Raw genomic sequence first — 17,434 nt, forward strand, 5'->3', positions numbered from 1 at the left:
GCAGCACCCAAAGCTGTGTGCAGTTACACGTCTCTAATCCTGTAATTACTGGCCCATCAGCGCCTAGTAAAACCATAATTGGAACCAGCTGTCTATTTGTTTTGTCTTTTCCTCTCCCAATCTGCACCATGACCAATTTGACATTTGCAAACGCATCTCTGGACCTCCAATAGAGGCCTGTTTTTTTTTTTTTTTAACAAGTGGGGACAATTTGGTCCAGATTACAGTTGTCCAGAACCACGAGCCAGAAAAAGAAGGGGGGAGCACCGTTAAGTATGGCAACCTTGTCTCAAATATCCCATGATTCCACAGGGCACAGTGTTTGGCTAAGTATGAGTCAGACATGAGGTCCAGCTGTACAACGAGCCAAAAAAACAGACCTGGCTGAAAAAAAAACATGAAATTGATGATCAGACAAACAGACAAGCTCATGGGCATGCTTAAAGGGAGATATAAAGGTTACTAAAAAACAAACTGTCAGTACAGAGGAAGACAAGAAAGTAAAAGAGAGGTCTGGCAGAGAGAGATTGGAGTTTTATTTATGCAAACATTTCCCAGAGGCAGCTGCTCTCCAGGCAAAGAGAAGCACATTGTTTATTCACTGCTTTTACTGTTCTGCTGCTTTTATCTACTTTGTATTTGTATCATTAACCAATACCTGCATACCATAAACTATTAAAGCCACAGAAATCTTTGTAGATGAATTCATTTCTAGCCAAACTTTAGCCATGTAACCCGACTGTTCACTAAATACTTACTGGTTGTAAACAGGAGTCAGGTCTCTTTGCTGGTATGACTTTGGCACAGCTAGGATTAATATGTAACCAGGCCTATGTTTGTGGACTTTTACCTTTGGCCTATAAATATGCAAATATATTACTGCAACACAAAAAATGTGCTTTTAAGGAAACAACATAGTTTTTGATTTTCTTTTTTTCCTACATCATTTAAAACTGCAACCAGATTCTTTGGCTCTTGGGGGCAGCCGAAACAAGCTGTGAACACGCTGACATGATTATCACCATTTAAGCTGATATGATGAGCTTGTTAACAAACAGTTGCCTTTTTACACATCCAGCAGATACAGAGCAAAATTTGCATTTATTGGAGTTTCTGACCACCTGATGGATTTAAGTCCAATATTTACTCAGTTATAGCTCTGACTTTGGTTTCCATTAACTTCTGGTGGAAATATGTGGCTGCTTAATGCTCCACTATGTTCATCAGCTAGTCATAAACTTTATCTGTCTGTCATTTGGTGCTGAGCAGGTAGTGTAAAGTGGGTTGATCAGAGCCCAGATGGTAAAGTAAAGGACTGGAAAACTGAAACAGTGAGCTAGAAGATGCTGTAACAGAGCTGAGGGGAATCAAGATTCAAGATTACTTTATTTGTTGTTAGAGAATTTTGTCTTGGACATAAAGGCTGCCACATTAAATTACATACATTGTGCAAAAACAGACATAAAGTTCATTGTACAGATATAACTGCTGGATCATGTAATAATGCTCTATGGGTTCATCACTGAGATTCCTATTTTACACACATGTAATCATGTGATTCATTATTAATATGAAAATATTGGTCACAGCTGCTTTAAATACGAACTTGGTACAGGTGTCCATGTTGTATGTTAATATTGTTTTTATTTTCTATTTTTGGAAGAGAAGTCAACTAAGCTAAACACACCCTGGATCTATTTCTGTAAACAACAATGAAACCAGCAGTCGTTGTTGGTTTCTCATTACACTGTGGTTTTAGGTCAGTTCCCAAAATGGTAAAAATACTCTTCTATCAAAGGTGGAGAGTTCAGAAAATGGTTGGGGTATAACGATACATCAATCTGGATCGATTCATTGATCAACAATATCAATATATCCAGTATCATCGATGCAGAATAAAAAACATTTATACATATATCATCTTCAAGACATCCCTTTATTTTGAAATTCAATAGGACATCTGTGTCACCATATTCGCCCAAGCACACCAAATATCTAATCATTTAAACAGTGCCAGCAGCCTAGCCCCAGGCAGACAGTGGTAAGCAGCCAAGAAAAAGACGATGAGGATATTTACTTATATTGTCTTATTTTGATCACAGCCCCCTGTATTGAATCGAATTGAAATTGCTAAATGACAGACTTCGTGATATCAGGAAATATTGTGTCGTTGTACAAAGACTTGATTTAATATAATGATGATACTTGTGATTAACATCCCTAGAACACAGTTTTTCAGAGGACACAATTGCTACCTGGCAACTAGCATGAGATGACCATAACATAATATATCTGACAGATTGAAATGATTTATTTTAGTTATTTAGACAATACAATTAACACATGTCACTGGGCCAATGCAAAATCTGGTATACAAAGATAAGGTGTACAAAGACAAGTTTGTGGCACATTTTACTGCACACTGGAGTTAGCAGTTTAAAGATACACGTAGCCTAGCATCGCCAGACCAACTCACAAATGCAAATTCGGCTGAACCTCCCAGTTTTTTTTCAGTTTCTAACACCCAAAGTAGATGGACAGACCCACAGCCAATCAGAGCAAGAAAACCTGTAACGTTGCACTGAGTGAGAGACAAATGTAAACAGACTTATGTGTGCAGAGATGAGCTTTTGTTATTCTTGGTTTCAGAATTTCAAATTAGTACTTCAAGAGAAAGCTGCACATCAGCTGCAGTGATTTTGGTTTTTGAAAATGCCTCAACAGCGCTCCCCTTTACAAAGCTAGGTTTATGCTTGCCATGGTGTCCCTGGCCTGAGGTTGCATGAGCCAAAAAATGACACAATCATGAATTTTGCATTTAGCACAACGGCTCTGTAAGTTGTCATTCATCGTATCAAACCCGTCCCATGTTAGATTAACAGTTGTGATCGGCCTGAAGCGGGCCAGGTCAGGTGGAAATCTGTTTGAACAGGAGGAAGACCAGACGCATCTGCCAAAGCAAATAAAACTTGAGCTCACAGATTCATCTGGTTCCCAGGCTAAGATACACCTGCACAATTCAACACAATCCAACACAACAGCCTTGGAATAAAAACTACCTTTATAAACCTTATAATGTACAAATTTGTAGCTGTCAGATAGGTGTTGATTCACCCAAGATCATTTTTGGTGTAGTGATGTGCTATTAGATTGCTCTGTATTAAGATGTGCCACTACTGTTCTACCCTCCTTATAGAACAGTACCTGAACAGGACTGGAAAACATGTTAAACACCTCCAGCTCTTAAAATGAGGCAACAAGGTGAAGGCTGTTCTGTTCAGACACATCTGCTTAACCATAGTGACAGTATCTCCAGTAATGTTGTTAACAAAGGTTTTACCTTTTTTGTATGCAGAACTTAAGATGAAATATGACTCTTAAAAGATTACTATTTCTGTTATCATTATTCTTTGTGCACCTAACAATAAATTAATAATGTATATAATCTTTCAAGTAATAATAATAGATAACAGCAGCGCCACATTTTATTTAGGCACTCATTCCCTGGGCAAAGATAAGTGTTTACTACTCCAGAGAAGATGTTCCACACAGTCACACTAACCTTCATTTTCATTCTGTTTTCCTTGTGAAGGTCATTGTTTCCTTTCCTCTCTCTGTATACATTACATTTCACAGTCTATTGCTTCATTCTCATCTAATGACTTGCAGGCTCCTCTGTCTGATTTGCCAGAAATGAAAGCAGACATGACAGACTAAGTGACTTCAATTCTGCTGTGGAGTAGAACTACATACCCACAGTGAAAAACACACAGCAGATAAATAACGAATAAAGAAGCAGGCAGAACTATCAAGAAATACAATCATGATGCAATAAAACTGCACAACAACAGAAAAGACATGATTAAAGTTGTTTATGGAATCAAAATGGAAGCAGCTATTATTGTATTTTTGAATTGTGCTTTTATAAAATTGCACCCTCAAGTGTGTTTTGTCAAGGACTGTACATGATTATAAAAAAACTGTGTCTCTGTGAAATGTTATCTCCTACAAATTATGTTCAAATGCAAATGTGCACAGGCCAATCACATTTAGGAGGAAACAGTGCCACACAGATTATGTTTGTAATGCTTTTCTTCATTTTATCAGACAGAACCTTTTATATTGGAGATATTTTTTATGTTCACTGTTAATTTTCTCAGTTATGTTAAAAGAATTCCGTTAACTTTTAACTTTTGAGATGGATCATAATTAAAAACAAATATGAAGTGGATGGGATGCAAAACTGAGTTTCGTCCTACACAGTTGTTTATAAAGACACCCTTTTTTAAAGTGGAATCAACTGCTTTGGAAATATGTAATGTTTCAGATCGTTTCCAGAGTGAATGTATTAGCATTTAAAAACCGTCTTATATAACTGAAATAAGGCTCTTCAGATAAATGCTTTTCCATTTCTTTATGTTGGCAAATGAAGTTGTTTTGATTCTTTTTTTACAATCTTCAGAAGGAGGGTAAATTTAGGCGTGGCGTGCTACCCTGTGATATAATATTTAAACAATTTAAAGCTCCCACAAAGATAGAGGGCTGTTTTAATGCTTTAACATTGATGTGAAATAAAAGTGTAACTTTCTCAAATGATAACATCATGCTATAGAGTTACAGTAGCAGGCTTTCTTCACGGTGTTTGATACTGTACCTTTAGCCAGCATTGCCTTGGGGCTCATATTTGAAATGCTACAAATGCTGTAGCAACACAGGATAATTTAATAGGTTTCTGACTGCCAATCCCCAGGAGCCAACATGAGACAGGGGGGAAAAAAGGCAGCTATTCTAATGTGTGCTTGGCTCTCTTCCTTGACTCGGCTGCAACTAGCACTGATAGGAATGATGGTTTTTATATGTATCACTTTCTGAGTGGCGGCAGATGTTCCGCATTCTCCAGCAGCACTCCGTTCCGGGGGGAAATCAGGGAAAACTACGCACTATAAAATTAAACCACTGACACTTCACCGGCCCTGAAACCAAATAGGGCCCGCAGCATCAGCAAGCTGGAGCGAATCCATCATTTCTCATTTTTAGAGGGTTCCATCTGTGCTAACTTTCATTAACACTGGCTGTATCTGCAGCAAACTGCTTTATAATAGATAAACACCGCACTTCGTATTCACCAGGGCCCATTGTGTTTGATATCACATGAGAGCATACAGAGGGTATATGATTAGGAAAACCCCCATATGAGTTTAAAGCTAACATTGCCTGATTTCATTATGCTCAAAGCAGCGATAATTATTTACATTAGGGTGTGCCACAGTCAGTTAGACAGAGAAACAACTCTGTCCAAAACGTGTGTGCTCCAGTTTGAATCAGATATATCTGGCTCTGAACGGTACAGATGGATAAAATGATTTCCTAGATGACTCATTTAAGTTTTATAATAAGCCCTCGTCCCAGAAATGATTTGTTGCTCTTTGTACCAGAATCCAAAAAAAGTTCTCATTTGTTGTTTGATCTTTGTTTTGCAGGTTTTGCTTAGTTTTAGAAATGTAATTAATTTCAGTCTGAGACGGGCTGTACCATCATTCAACACATTGTATGACTTCAAAGAACAAAATATAAACAGAAGAAGCGAACAGAAAAGGGATGCTTATCATCCACTCGCTGACCTCCACAAGGATAGGGGAGGTTGCATTTAAATACTGCTGGAAGTAAATGACTCATTGTTTGTAGAGGAAGTAACAGCACCACATCAAAACCTAGTATTTGGTGGGACAGTGTATGAAACGCTAGAGGGCCTTTAATTTGAAAGAAGGAGTTCAGTTGTGTCCCAGTCCAAAAATTCTAAAAATGAAGAACAGTATGCTTAGACAGTGCTAATAGTGTCATATAGGTCATAATTGTTCAAAAGCACAATTATGTTCCTCAAAGAAATTGAGAATTGATCCTCTTTTTTGTCTGTCCAAAACTGCCATTTTGATTGCAGCTGGCTAGTTAGCTTGCTAACACCACCATGCTTTTATGCTAGCGTTACCCTGACAGAAAATGAACCGAACAAAGTTGTCTCTCATCTGACAATAGCAATGTGCTTTCCTACGCTGTGACAAGAATGTGTGGATAATGCATTAAGTTGTTACTTTTACTCATGTAGTGACTGGCTTGTTAGCTAGCTAGCCTGCTTAATTCCACCATGCTGTTATGCTAAATTGGTAACTGAAAATAAGGAATACAAGGCTGTCAGCATCATGGATGTATTAAGAGACCTGGATACAGCATTGACGGTTAGACCCTGTTCATTCCAATGAAAGTTGCTCAGTGGCACATGAAGCCAAAAAAGCTCTATTTCCACTGCATAAAATTACCTGGATGATCAACGCTGCTACCACATCATTGAGCAGGCACACTAGAGACTTCCGCCAGCCGAGCCAGCTACTCACAGTTAGTGCTCAGGGTGGGGTTGCACCAGTTTGGCGTATCTCTCTACTAAATTCAGGATTTAGTAATTACTAAACCACTACTAAACCCTTAGGAATTACTAGCTAGTTTGCAACTAGTTGTTTATTAATTTTGGTTGCACCAGACCAGTTTACGCAATCCCATATCTAGTAGATGCGTAAGTGGTTACTAGTCGCATGACGCATAACTTTTAGCTGCTCTGTTACGTTAGTGGCACAGGTTGTTAAGGCTACTATTGCAGCTAATCCAGTGTATATTGAAACGATAAACATCACGCTAACGTAGTCGTTGAGGTGCCCACACAACGCCAGTGCCACCCGACGCACTGCCCGGCACACAGTACTTTTGTGGACTTGGATCGTGTCCCCAACCACATTCTGCATCGACCATGTAGCGAAGTATCGCAACGCGATTGTCACTTGTAACGACGGAGGTAGAGCCCCGTTTGACTCGGACCCGTGCTCAATTGCCGGAGCCAGCATGTCCGTGATCCGCATTACCTGGTCGCGCCTGAACCGGTACCGACAGTAAATATCAAAGTCATCGTACACATCCAAAGGGTGGATTCGGTCTCTCAAAACCCTTTTCCTAACGGCAGGTTCTCTGTTTTGTAGAGCAAGCCTCTCTAAACGAGCCATAGTTGCTGTTTTCTTCAGTTGGTTCTGATCCTGTGTCGGCAAACTAGGTAACAGTTACACAACCCTTAGGGTAGGTGTAAATATTTAGTAAACACAAATACGTGATTCCTAGTAAAACTGGTGCAACCCATTTTAATTTAGTAATGACTAAATCTTGATTTAGTAAACACTTACACTTTTACTAAGGTTAGTAAACACTTAGTGAGAGGTAGTGCAACCGGCTCCAGCTAACTTGAATGGGAATAAAATGATTAGACTTGCACCGATTACAATCTTTTGGGCCGATACCGATTTCCGATTTGCAGAGTGTTTGGAAGGCCAATTCCGATTTCATTTTTTTCAAACCACTTTACAGCACACAAGATATTGCAATATTTTCTATCTTTCCTTTGTTAGAACATTTTAACCAAGATACTACCAGCTTTTCAAAAAAGCCACCCATGTTTCACTTCCTCACATGTGCAATTCGCCCAAGCTGTGAGTTGCACATGTGCATGTGTGCGCGCTGCTGATGTTAGACGATGTCAATCATGCGGCGCAATGGGATTGACCGGCATTTTAAATCAGCATATTATAGACTGACTGGTCGGTCGCACGTCATGGCCGATCACATGAAAATCAGCCCAATTCTGAGCGCAGCCCATTAATCGGTGCAAGTCTAAAAATGATTTAATCAGGCAGCTCTTCTAGACTTTACAAATGTTATCAGACATTAATTAAACCCTGATAGTGGAACAAGTCATTTCGCAGGGGTTGTGCCGCTCCAGAAAATGTACACACAGATTTACAGACGTCTCTGTCCCGATAAGGAGTCTTTTGGGGCACAATGGCATCACGTCACAGACCCTGGAAATTGCAGTACCACTATTTGACCACTATGAAAATTCCTTCAAAGCCAGACTCAACTCGTGGATCCTCTTCAGTGTCCACAGCTCAGAAAAGCAACAGTCAATGAGGAAACACCAACACTCTTGTCATCACTGACTCCAACCAATGGTGTAACTTCATCACTCACTCACTTACTCACTTACGGAGCGACTTTGGCATCTCTATGGCTGACCTCACAGCTGTGGTCCACCAAAAAAAATCTGTAAAATCACTTGCATGTGCTTTACATAGTTTCTGCAAAACTTTGTATGTAAATGTGATTCCTCGTGATTTTGGTAAATTTTTTGTTAATTCAGTAACTACATTCAGATCGGTTGCTTCGTATTTTGAGTCCTTTGTATTGTAATCTGTTAGGCTCCAAAAGCTGCCTCCACCAGTAGCCAGTGACACCCAGTTGAACCTGGATAAGGGGATTAGACCTCAGGCATTATGGAAATAGTAAAGATCAAAAGAGGACCAGCAGTGGTCAGACTGTTCACACAGGTAGACTGGTGGAACAAAGCCTTTTTAATTACCCTTTTAATTGCCCCTTTAACAGTATGAATTAGCATTTTAATGATGGGTATGTAATTAGAGTGGAAAAGGCTACGAGAGCTGCAGGCTGCTAATAATGCCTCTCAGCTCAGAGATCACAGCAACAGGAGACAAGAGCAGCTGCACCTGAGCGCCGACACACACTGCACTACTCAGCCAACAATGAACAGATGCTACATGTACACATGCATACAGAGAAGGATTTTCTGGCACACAGGCACACACACACGGGCACATCTATGGGTGCATACACACAAAGATTTAGCAGTCACTGGAGTGAGCAATTGGTGAATGTCCAGAAACCGAGGAAACACTGACACAAACAATTTTCATACACAAATCCACACGCAGGGCCAAGTCTGCCCAAAAGCCTGATTAAATCATTAAACTGGTCATTAAAACCATTAAACATTAAAGTGATTATATCATCAGTCACCGCTGTGTATTGGAACTCAGACCTGATGTTTTTCTTTGTTTGTATGGTGGTAACGATAACCATGTTACCACAAACATAAAAGTACCTCTGTATATACAGATGCTCATGGACACAGAGGTGCATGCCAACAGAAAGCTTATGCACACACGTGCACAGACACACATGCACTCTCACACTGTTCCAAGCACACAGCCTATCAGTGTCGGAGCCACACAGAGGATAGCTTTGAGGACCTTGGCAATTACACCATTTACAACAGACTCCACTAACAGCTCGCATGTAGAGATTGAAGGATGGTAAAGGATGAGAGTAGTTTGGCTAAAGGCTTTCCAGCTAATTAAAAGACTAACGTAGCCTCCAAATGACCATTAGGATTCATTTGGCTCAAATGCAAAAAAGGCAGAGATGTATACCTCATCATGAAATGAGTGCAAGATGAAAGCAGGCAGCATCCAATGTGCCATTTCTGTGTGCCAGTCATTAATTGTAACAGAAACCTTTACCTATGTTTACATGCTAAGTGAATTGTTCAAATGCACAAGCAACATCAAAGATCTTCTAGTAACAGTCGGCTCTCAAGAGGCATGCAGTTTGCTTTCATATGAAAATGTAATAACTTAAAAAGGCCGAAAGGAGACACAATGCAGGCAGTTATTATCTGACATAATGGCTCTATATGAAAAACATCAGTGGCACATAGGTCATTATTATCCTGTAATGATATCTGCAGCGTAATTATAGAAATCTTTACTCGTGTAGCTATCTAAGAGCTCATATTGTGAATTCAAAGCGTTCTTTTGTTTTGTACGAGATCAAATACAAATGTTCTCCCTCTCTTTGACCCTAGTTTTATTCTTTATGACGTGCCTCTAAGCAGCTTGTAGTATTTATTTATGATTGGACATTAATAGCATGCTGCAACAATGAGACACATTTTTATGAGCTGAAAAGAGATCAAACCTGACATGCAGCCTTTATTTCTGTTAAACCTGTAATCAGCCTCTGCATTCAGTCTGAAACTTGCCCCACCGCTGGCTAATCTTACTCTAATTGCAGCTGCCCTTTTACAGGTCACAAACTTGGTTCTATTTAGCACCCACATTAAGATTATTTAACCAGAGCCGAGACAGAAATATCAAGGTGGGGCTCACATCAAGAACACAGGACCGTCTTTGTGCAGTGTTGCTTCTGGGAGAGACTGAGGGGGTTTCTCAGTATACTCTGGACGGCCGTCCTAATTATTTTTCCCAGAGATGAGGTCACATTCTTCGTGGCCCAATTATGGATAGAGTAGAGCTTGTTATTAACAATTTGCAGACAGACAAACAAACATGCTGGCTAAAAGGCATTTATTCAGCATGAGCTCTCGGAGTGTTTTTCCCTGGTCATGATGATCAAATTCAAACAAACAAATGTAGAAACACAGTAAGGTAAACAAATGAAAAATAATCCTAATATTTTGGCCATGAGAGTTTGAAGTTGAGACAAAAGAACCATTTTCCCCCCTCTTTTCCCTAGAGGCATGTAGGACTATGGCATGATGACACAGCGGGCAATAATGCCATTAGCAGACTATTATTGTTATTTGATGTGCGTTAAGCAACCCTTCTACAGATGGCTTAGTATGTTCAGGGGTATTAGCCCTGTTGTCATGGTGAACACAAAGGCTCCAGCAAATTGTTGGGGGAAATTGTTGTGATAATAAGCATTTCTTATCCTAATGGATTTGTTTCTAGTGATGTTAAATATTGAACACACCAAGCCAAAAAACAAACCAAACAGACAAGTACAAACATTAGAATGTACATACATTGGCCTCATGTTCCCTTTTATATCTGGTATACATATAATATGTGTGATTCTTTATGTATCCCCAAAGAAAAAAGATATTTTCTCTTGCTCCTTTCCACGGAGGTTAGAGGTCAGGATCAGCTATAGAACAGTTCTGGAGTTGGTGGACTCAGACATCACAGTAAATGTTGACAAACATGAGAGCTTGAGTACGGGGATCTATGGTTGAAGGACGTTCTCCATGCCTTTCAAACAATAAACAGGGAGCAAACGGCCCTTTGCTAAGCCCTGATTCCCTTAGTTAATGTTTCTATGTCTGTCAATCTCTGCTAGCATCCCACTTATGCTAATTACTATAATAACAATGGCAGATTTACAACTCCAAATTTATAGTTATGTTTAAGTCAATTTATTCATAGAGCACATTTAAAAAATAACAAATGTTGACCAAAGTGCTCCACAGATAGATGGGAATCATAAGATAGAAACATATTGCTATCGGGGCAACATGTTTTGCTGACATCACTGTAATTTAAACTTATCCAAATCAGGACAGAGCTGCTATAATAGGGACTTCCTCTAAATATGGTATTTCAGCCAGATCGTGTGGTTTTGCAGGACACAGCAGTGCACACCAGTCTCATCTTCGGCGAACTCCGTGCTCTTACTGTTTGTGCATACTTTGTATGGTAACCTAAATGCTCCTTTGTAAGAACAAAAATCCTGAATTATTTTAGTTTGATGAAAACGGGAAGATAGACTGAGTGTCAAGGTATGGGCACGTTTCATTTTAAAGCTTTGAATATCAGGCAGACTAGACCGAATTATGCATGCATACATTATGAGATCAGTTTTTTTTTTAATTATTATTTTTTGGTGCTAAATATAGTCTTTCTGTTGTTGGTAAATGTAGGTTATCAAGAAAAGTCAAAACTTTTAAATTGCATTGTTAAAAATGTGAAAATATAGTATAGCCTACCAACTGAGCTTGTGGGCACGGCAGGCTTGAACGCATCCGTCTGAGGCTGTGGATCAATGCCAAGTTTTACCACTATATCACTATTCCCTCTATCTTGTAGCTGTTTTTTCCTTATCTTTTGAATTTAATATGAATTATGGAACCGTTTTTGTCAACGTTTGTTTCCCCCGCTTTGTACAAAAAATTGTTTAAAGTTTCAACAAGTTTCTTCTGGAGTGCGTGACACAGGTTTGTTTTGAAAACGACCGTGGACTGTCACCTGCTCAATGCATCAGTACCTTCGGATGCCGTGACAGTAATAGCCAATAATGTCAAAATATCATTTACAGACCGATTTAACAGATGATCACTGCTGCCCGACCCGCAAGTCCATTTGCGGGTCCCATGGGTTACGGGTCGACCCGTGCATCACTACTCAGCTCAGTCTATTAATGCTGTACATAACAGTAAGGCTATAGACATTATATTCTATTCAGGCCGGCAGAACCAGCAGCACCTACAGTGCACGGCACTGCTGATTAACCATTTTATTGCAGTACAGAGTGTCTGCCAGCAACCAATTACTTGCAGAAGCTTCCTACAATTTGTTTCAATGGTTCCGATTTAATCAGAAGACAAATTAAACAGGATGACTAGCAAATGTGAAAATCAAAAGAAAGCATAGAATAATGTACTGAAGGAGACTGTTATGCCATCACATTTTTTTGTGGTTTGAGAGCAAAGATCCGGTCGCCGCTGTGCAAAACTCCGCAATACAATTACGTCCGAAAAAACCCTGGAGTCCAAGAAAATCGTCATTTAGTAAACCATCAATTCAGTCTTCCTATGCGTTATGATGCTTGCTTATGAGCTAAGTGAACAGTATCGTTCTCGCTGTAATAAGCTACCCAATCAAGATGAAATGAAATTCTGTATATGTAGTGTACAGATTGTACCTGAATTCACAAAGGTTATCTAATGAACAAAACAAAGCAACAGCACCTATAGCAGACAATAGTACCCTTCTATGTCGATAGCAAAGAGTCACATCTGGACTCATACTGACTGTACAGTGGCTACCATCACACGTTTGCTTTCACATCGACTTTTTTCTTATCAAATTTGATATTTTACAGAGCCCACTCGTCCACGTTCACAATAGGAAGAGCCGATTCTGCTGAAGGTCACCCCGACATCCGAGCTGAATGAATGACATTTAGAGTACAATTTCCTATTTTTCCCCATTTTCTTTGAAAGGCGTTGCTCTACATGTACACACCATGCACGCATGCACACACCCGCATATGTACACACACACTCACACTGAAGGCTCTCAGCTTCCACAAAGCTCTTGTATTTTACCGCAATGAGTTACACACACAGTAATGACTTGGCGGGTCTCAGAGTCACTCTCCTCTTTCTTTGAAACACATTAGATACAGAAACACTGTACAGAAACACTGCAAACTGAATTGACTTCTCAAACCTTTATCTGTAATTTAAAGAAACATTTATTTAAGTTGACAAAGTTCTCATACGACTGTGGTTTACAGCATCAGAAAGCTTACATCATTCAGTACTTTGTTTTAGGAATTCACTTACTTTATATGAATTTTCAACCATTTATAGCTGGCACTTTTGCTCCTGTTATTAGAAGATGGTATTTCTTCTAACCCTGTTGCAAAAGGACACGTCTATTTGTGCTCCCATCCAGGATAATCAAGTCATCCTTGTCCACATGCCTCCCTGTATCTCTCCTCCAGCGCCCTGACCTTTATCTTCAGCTAAATCTTATTTGCCTTCAGGACTTTATAGGGTTTTCCACTCGTTCATAATCTATTTGCAGTGTCCTACAGAATTTTCATTGCTATGACATTTGACAAAAAACTTAATGGTAAGATATTTCAGTCCCTGTATTCATTTGCGGTCGACTTTGAGCGAATCCTTTTGGAAGCAGTGGGTAGATGGATTGTGAGCAGCTTTGCTCCAGGGACATTTTCCCCATAGTTCAAGAAGATTACCTTTTTGGATGTGTGCTCCATTAAGCAGCTGTCCAAATCATAAAATACTCCCAAAAAAAAAAACTTTGTGGAGTTGCTGTTGTTTACTGTCGTCTAATGAACTACATAACAAACTGATGAATCACCAGTGTTTGTTTGACTTTTGTCTTAAAATGATATGATGATATGATGACTTTTTCCTCCTCAGCAGAGAGGAAATGACAGAGTGAAACAAACCACAGAATTGAAATAGTTTAAGATCAGTGGATGTAGCTGAAAGAATACCAAGTCAAACTTGCAGTCAGCTATTTATATTCTGTTTTACACCATCCTTCTGAAATGTAGACTTACTTATAGATGTGGTAGCATTAGTAGTTTTCTCCAAGACAAGATCAGGACGATGATGAATCAAGTGGTTATCCATGTTTGTTGTGTTGCTCATGTACCTTACTTTAACAAGACAGTTCTTGCATATTGCATTGCCTTTTTTATAGTATGTCCCATCTGTGTTGTAAAGCTGAAGTTGGCCAAGATGACGGTGCCTCACTGATTTGTTTTCCCCTGCTGTCTTCACTCTCCGCTATTTTCTCCTTGTGAGTTTCACTGCAAGGAAGTTAACTTGCGTTCACTTTACCACTTATTCATGTGACACACGCCACCACGAGGAGTCATGAAGTAGTGACTGTGGTTAGCCAACTTGGCAGGGTGATAACATTTAGAGAGCCTGGATGTTTTAATAAACAATATTGACACTGGGTGCGAGTTTATCAATGACGTATCACAATAGGATGTAAGACAGTATATTCCCATATGGATATTTTGTCGCACTCCCAGTGTTAACTATCTTGTAACAACAATGATCCAGGTTATGAAGTTAGTAGTATTATTTGAATTCTTTTTAAACAGTCCCTAAACCAGCCGAAGACATCCGTCCATATCAGAGCCATATTAAAGTCCTGCGTATTATTGTAGTGTAATTAAAAATAAATGAGTCGACAGTGGTCACTGTGTTTTAGATAGGGAGATGTTTATTGGGTACTCTGTACTGTCAGGCTGTTCTCATGCACAGTTTGTGCATATACCTACAAAAAGTAATACACTACAATTTGTATATAACCAATGTAATCATGAGCCAGTAATTTGTGTGCAACTCACATAATTGGGAAAGCTGTGATCACGTGAACAATGTGCTGATGGGAGTAAAGACAAAGTCAACATTAAGAATGAAAGTCTGTGGCAGGTTGGGGTGGTGAATGTCTCAAAACCCACAGGACTTTCCCCCAGGAGACTAGTGTTCATAACCATGCGATACCAAGTTAACTTGAAGATTTTTTTAAGGCTGGAGATATACTTGCTTTTAACTATGTGTTCGCGTACACATGATGGCTGCTTCGTGTCGCCTGCGTCTGTTTGGAGTGTTGGTTGTGGTGTCCTCAGAAATTAACGCAACTTGTCCGCGAGATATAATACATACATGAATGGATGGAGCAGTGTTGGCGAAACAAGAGGAAGAAACTCACTATTGTCAAGATCTGCTTTAAACATACCATCTATGACGGGACTGCTGTCACTTAATCTGCCGTGATCCACGCTGATTTCAGAATTAACAGTACCGTAGCCTCCTCGAGTGTTACCAGGTTTGTTGTTTACATCATGCAAATCTGGAAGTTCTTTATGGTTTGAGTTCTCTGGTGGGGAGTCCAGTGAAATTGTCTGGTATCACGCAAAGTACATAGGCTAAATATGCCAATAATACCATTCATGGCGCAGCCGGTTGTCTTTGCAAACGCATGGTTAAAAAGTGAGTATATCTCCAGCCTAAGGTACGTTGTCACCATGTTTCTTTTCCTGAACCCAACTTGTGTAACTTATCTTGCCTAAACCTGAAGACACTCGACCATGTATTTTTTCCTGAACCTTACCTGTGTAACTTTGCGTTAAGTATCTAACGGCATTCATGGGGCACAAATTTTTTAGATATGTTATGAACCGTTGTATGTGCATTTTCACATGATATCATACAAACTACTGTATAAGGATACATTAGTACAATATAATGCAATCTCCAGTCACCTTGAGGCATCCTGTTCTACATAGTAAAAATAAAAATGTAATAAAATTGATATGTTGGTTAGGCCTAGATTAAAAAATTAGCTCTCTAGCACCCCCATTTTGTTTGATCGGGTCAATAATGGAGGGGTCCCCTCAGATTATGTGTGGTCATATGCCTACAAAGTTGCGTGGTGATCGGTGAAACCCTTGAGATGTTATACACCTTTATGTGATGAGCCACACCCTCCGCAATATTCATTGCCTTATAGAAGCTCAGTTTTAGTAAGTTTTCCAACTTTTGCCAAGAGGGAACTTTAGATATTGGTCCCTAGATTATGTTTATGCAGATAGGTCAAACTTCCTAGGAAGAGATCGATTTTAAGTGTTTTTCAAAAAATTCAAAATGGTGGAAAATCTGTACAATCAGAAGTTACGGTTCTTGTGGCAGATTTGTTTCTCATGAGGAGAGGCATCTCTGTGCAAAGTTTCATGTCTCTACGACATACAGGGCATGAGATAAGCCCATTCAAATTTTGCAATTTCACTCGGTTGCTATAGCGCCACCCTTTGGCCAACTGATGTAATATTGCTTCATTCCCATCCTCTACCAGTGTGCCAAATTTCACATGGATTGACCAAGTCAGTGAGGAGAAAAACGTGGAACGGACACACACACACACACACACACACACACACACACGCCCACAGACAGTTTTCATCATTATATAGTAAGATTTACACGTTTCTGATAACGTTACCAAAAACTACATTTGGAGCGTCGATAAAAATAGATGTTATGGCAGGGCTAGCGTATTGAATTGCATTAGATTGTACAGGTGTACCTAATGAAGTGTATATACCGTACACATTAAAAAAACACAGATATTTGCTAAACTGCAGGTGTAAGGTGGACAAATCATTTCACATCATTTGACAGCATTTCTTTGCTGCTGAAATGCATTTTCTCAGTTTGGGTAACCTGTGGTATTTGGAACCTGTAGTATTTTTTCCAAATCTGTGTCCTCCATCATTCCTGAGTGATCAAGATCATAGGAAATTGTGTTTATCAAGTCCGGTATACCATGTTATTATCCCATTAGACTCTGCTGAGCATTATTTATTTCCTCTTACTGTTTCATGGCTCAAAAGGGTAATAATCCCGCAGAAAAACAAAAGGTCAAACCCAGTAAACAGGCATGTCATGCAAAATTGTTCTGTTCCAGACATAAAGAAAAACATGGTGTCTGTAGCCTGCAGTTGTGGTGGTGGCCTGCAGATCATCTCACAGAGAGAGAATGAGGGTGTGGTTGGAACAGTGACATTCTTCAAGCCAGTGTAAGATTAGAGAGGCTGTCAACTGATCAAATTCACAGTAGCTCACTGTGAAGAACTTTGAGTTCAAGAGAGGCTGCTATAAGACCAGCACTTATAAATGGTCTATTACTGAGTAAGGAGATTACACCCCAGAGAGTTTTTTTTAGTTACCCTTCTCATTTTCTGTTTGCCCTCTTTTTTTGGCACAATCCTGTGAGCAGCTGCCTCCAGTGGCACGAGTTTGTCCTCTGTGATGTTTTATGTGTGGAAACGTCATGGATCCTAGGGTTGGATTTAGCCAGGAGAGCTCTTTTTTTTTTTTTTTGATCATACAGAATCAGTCCAACATTATAGCATTGTGGCATTGAAGTCAAAGAGCAATGATAAAAAAGGGAAAAAATACAGCCTTGGGCAT

Source organism: Epinephelus fuscoguttatus, linkage group LG2 (genome assembly GCF_011397635.1).
Source record: "Epinephelus fuscoguttatus linkage group LG2, E.fuscoguttatus.final_Chr_v1".
In the NCBI taxonomy this organism is placed as follows: domain Eukaryota; kingdom Metazoa; phylum Chordata; class Actinopteri; order Perciformes; family Serranidae; genus Epinephelus; species Epinephelus fuscoguttatus.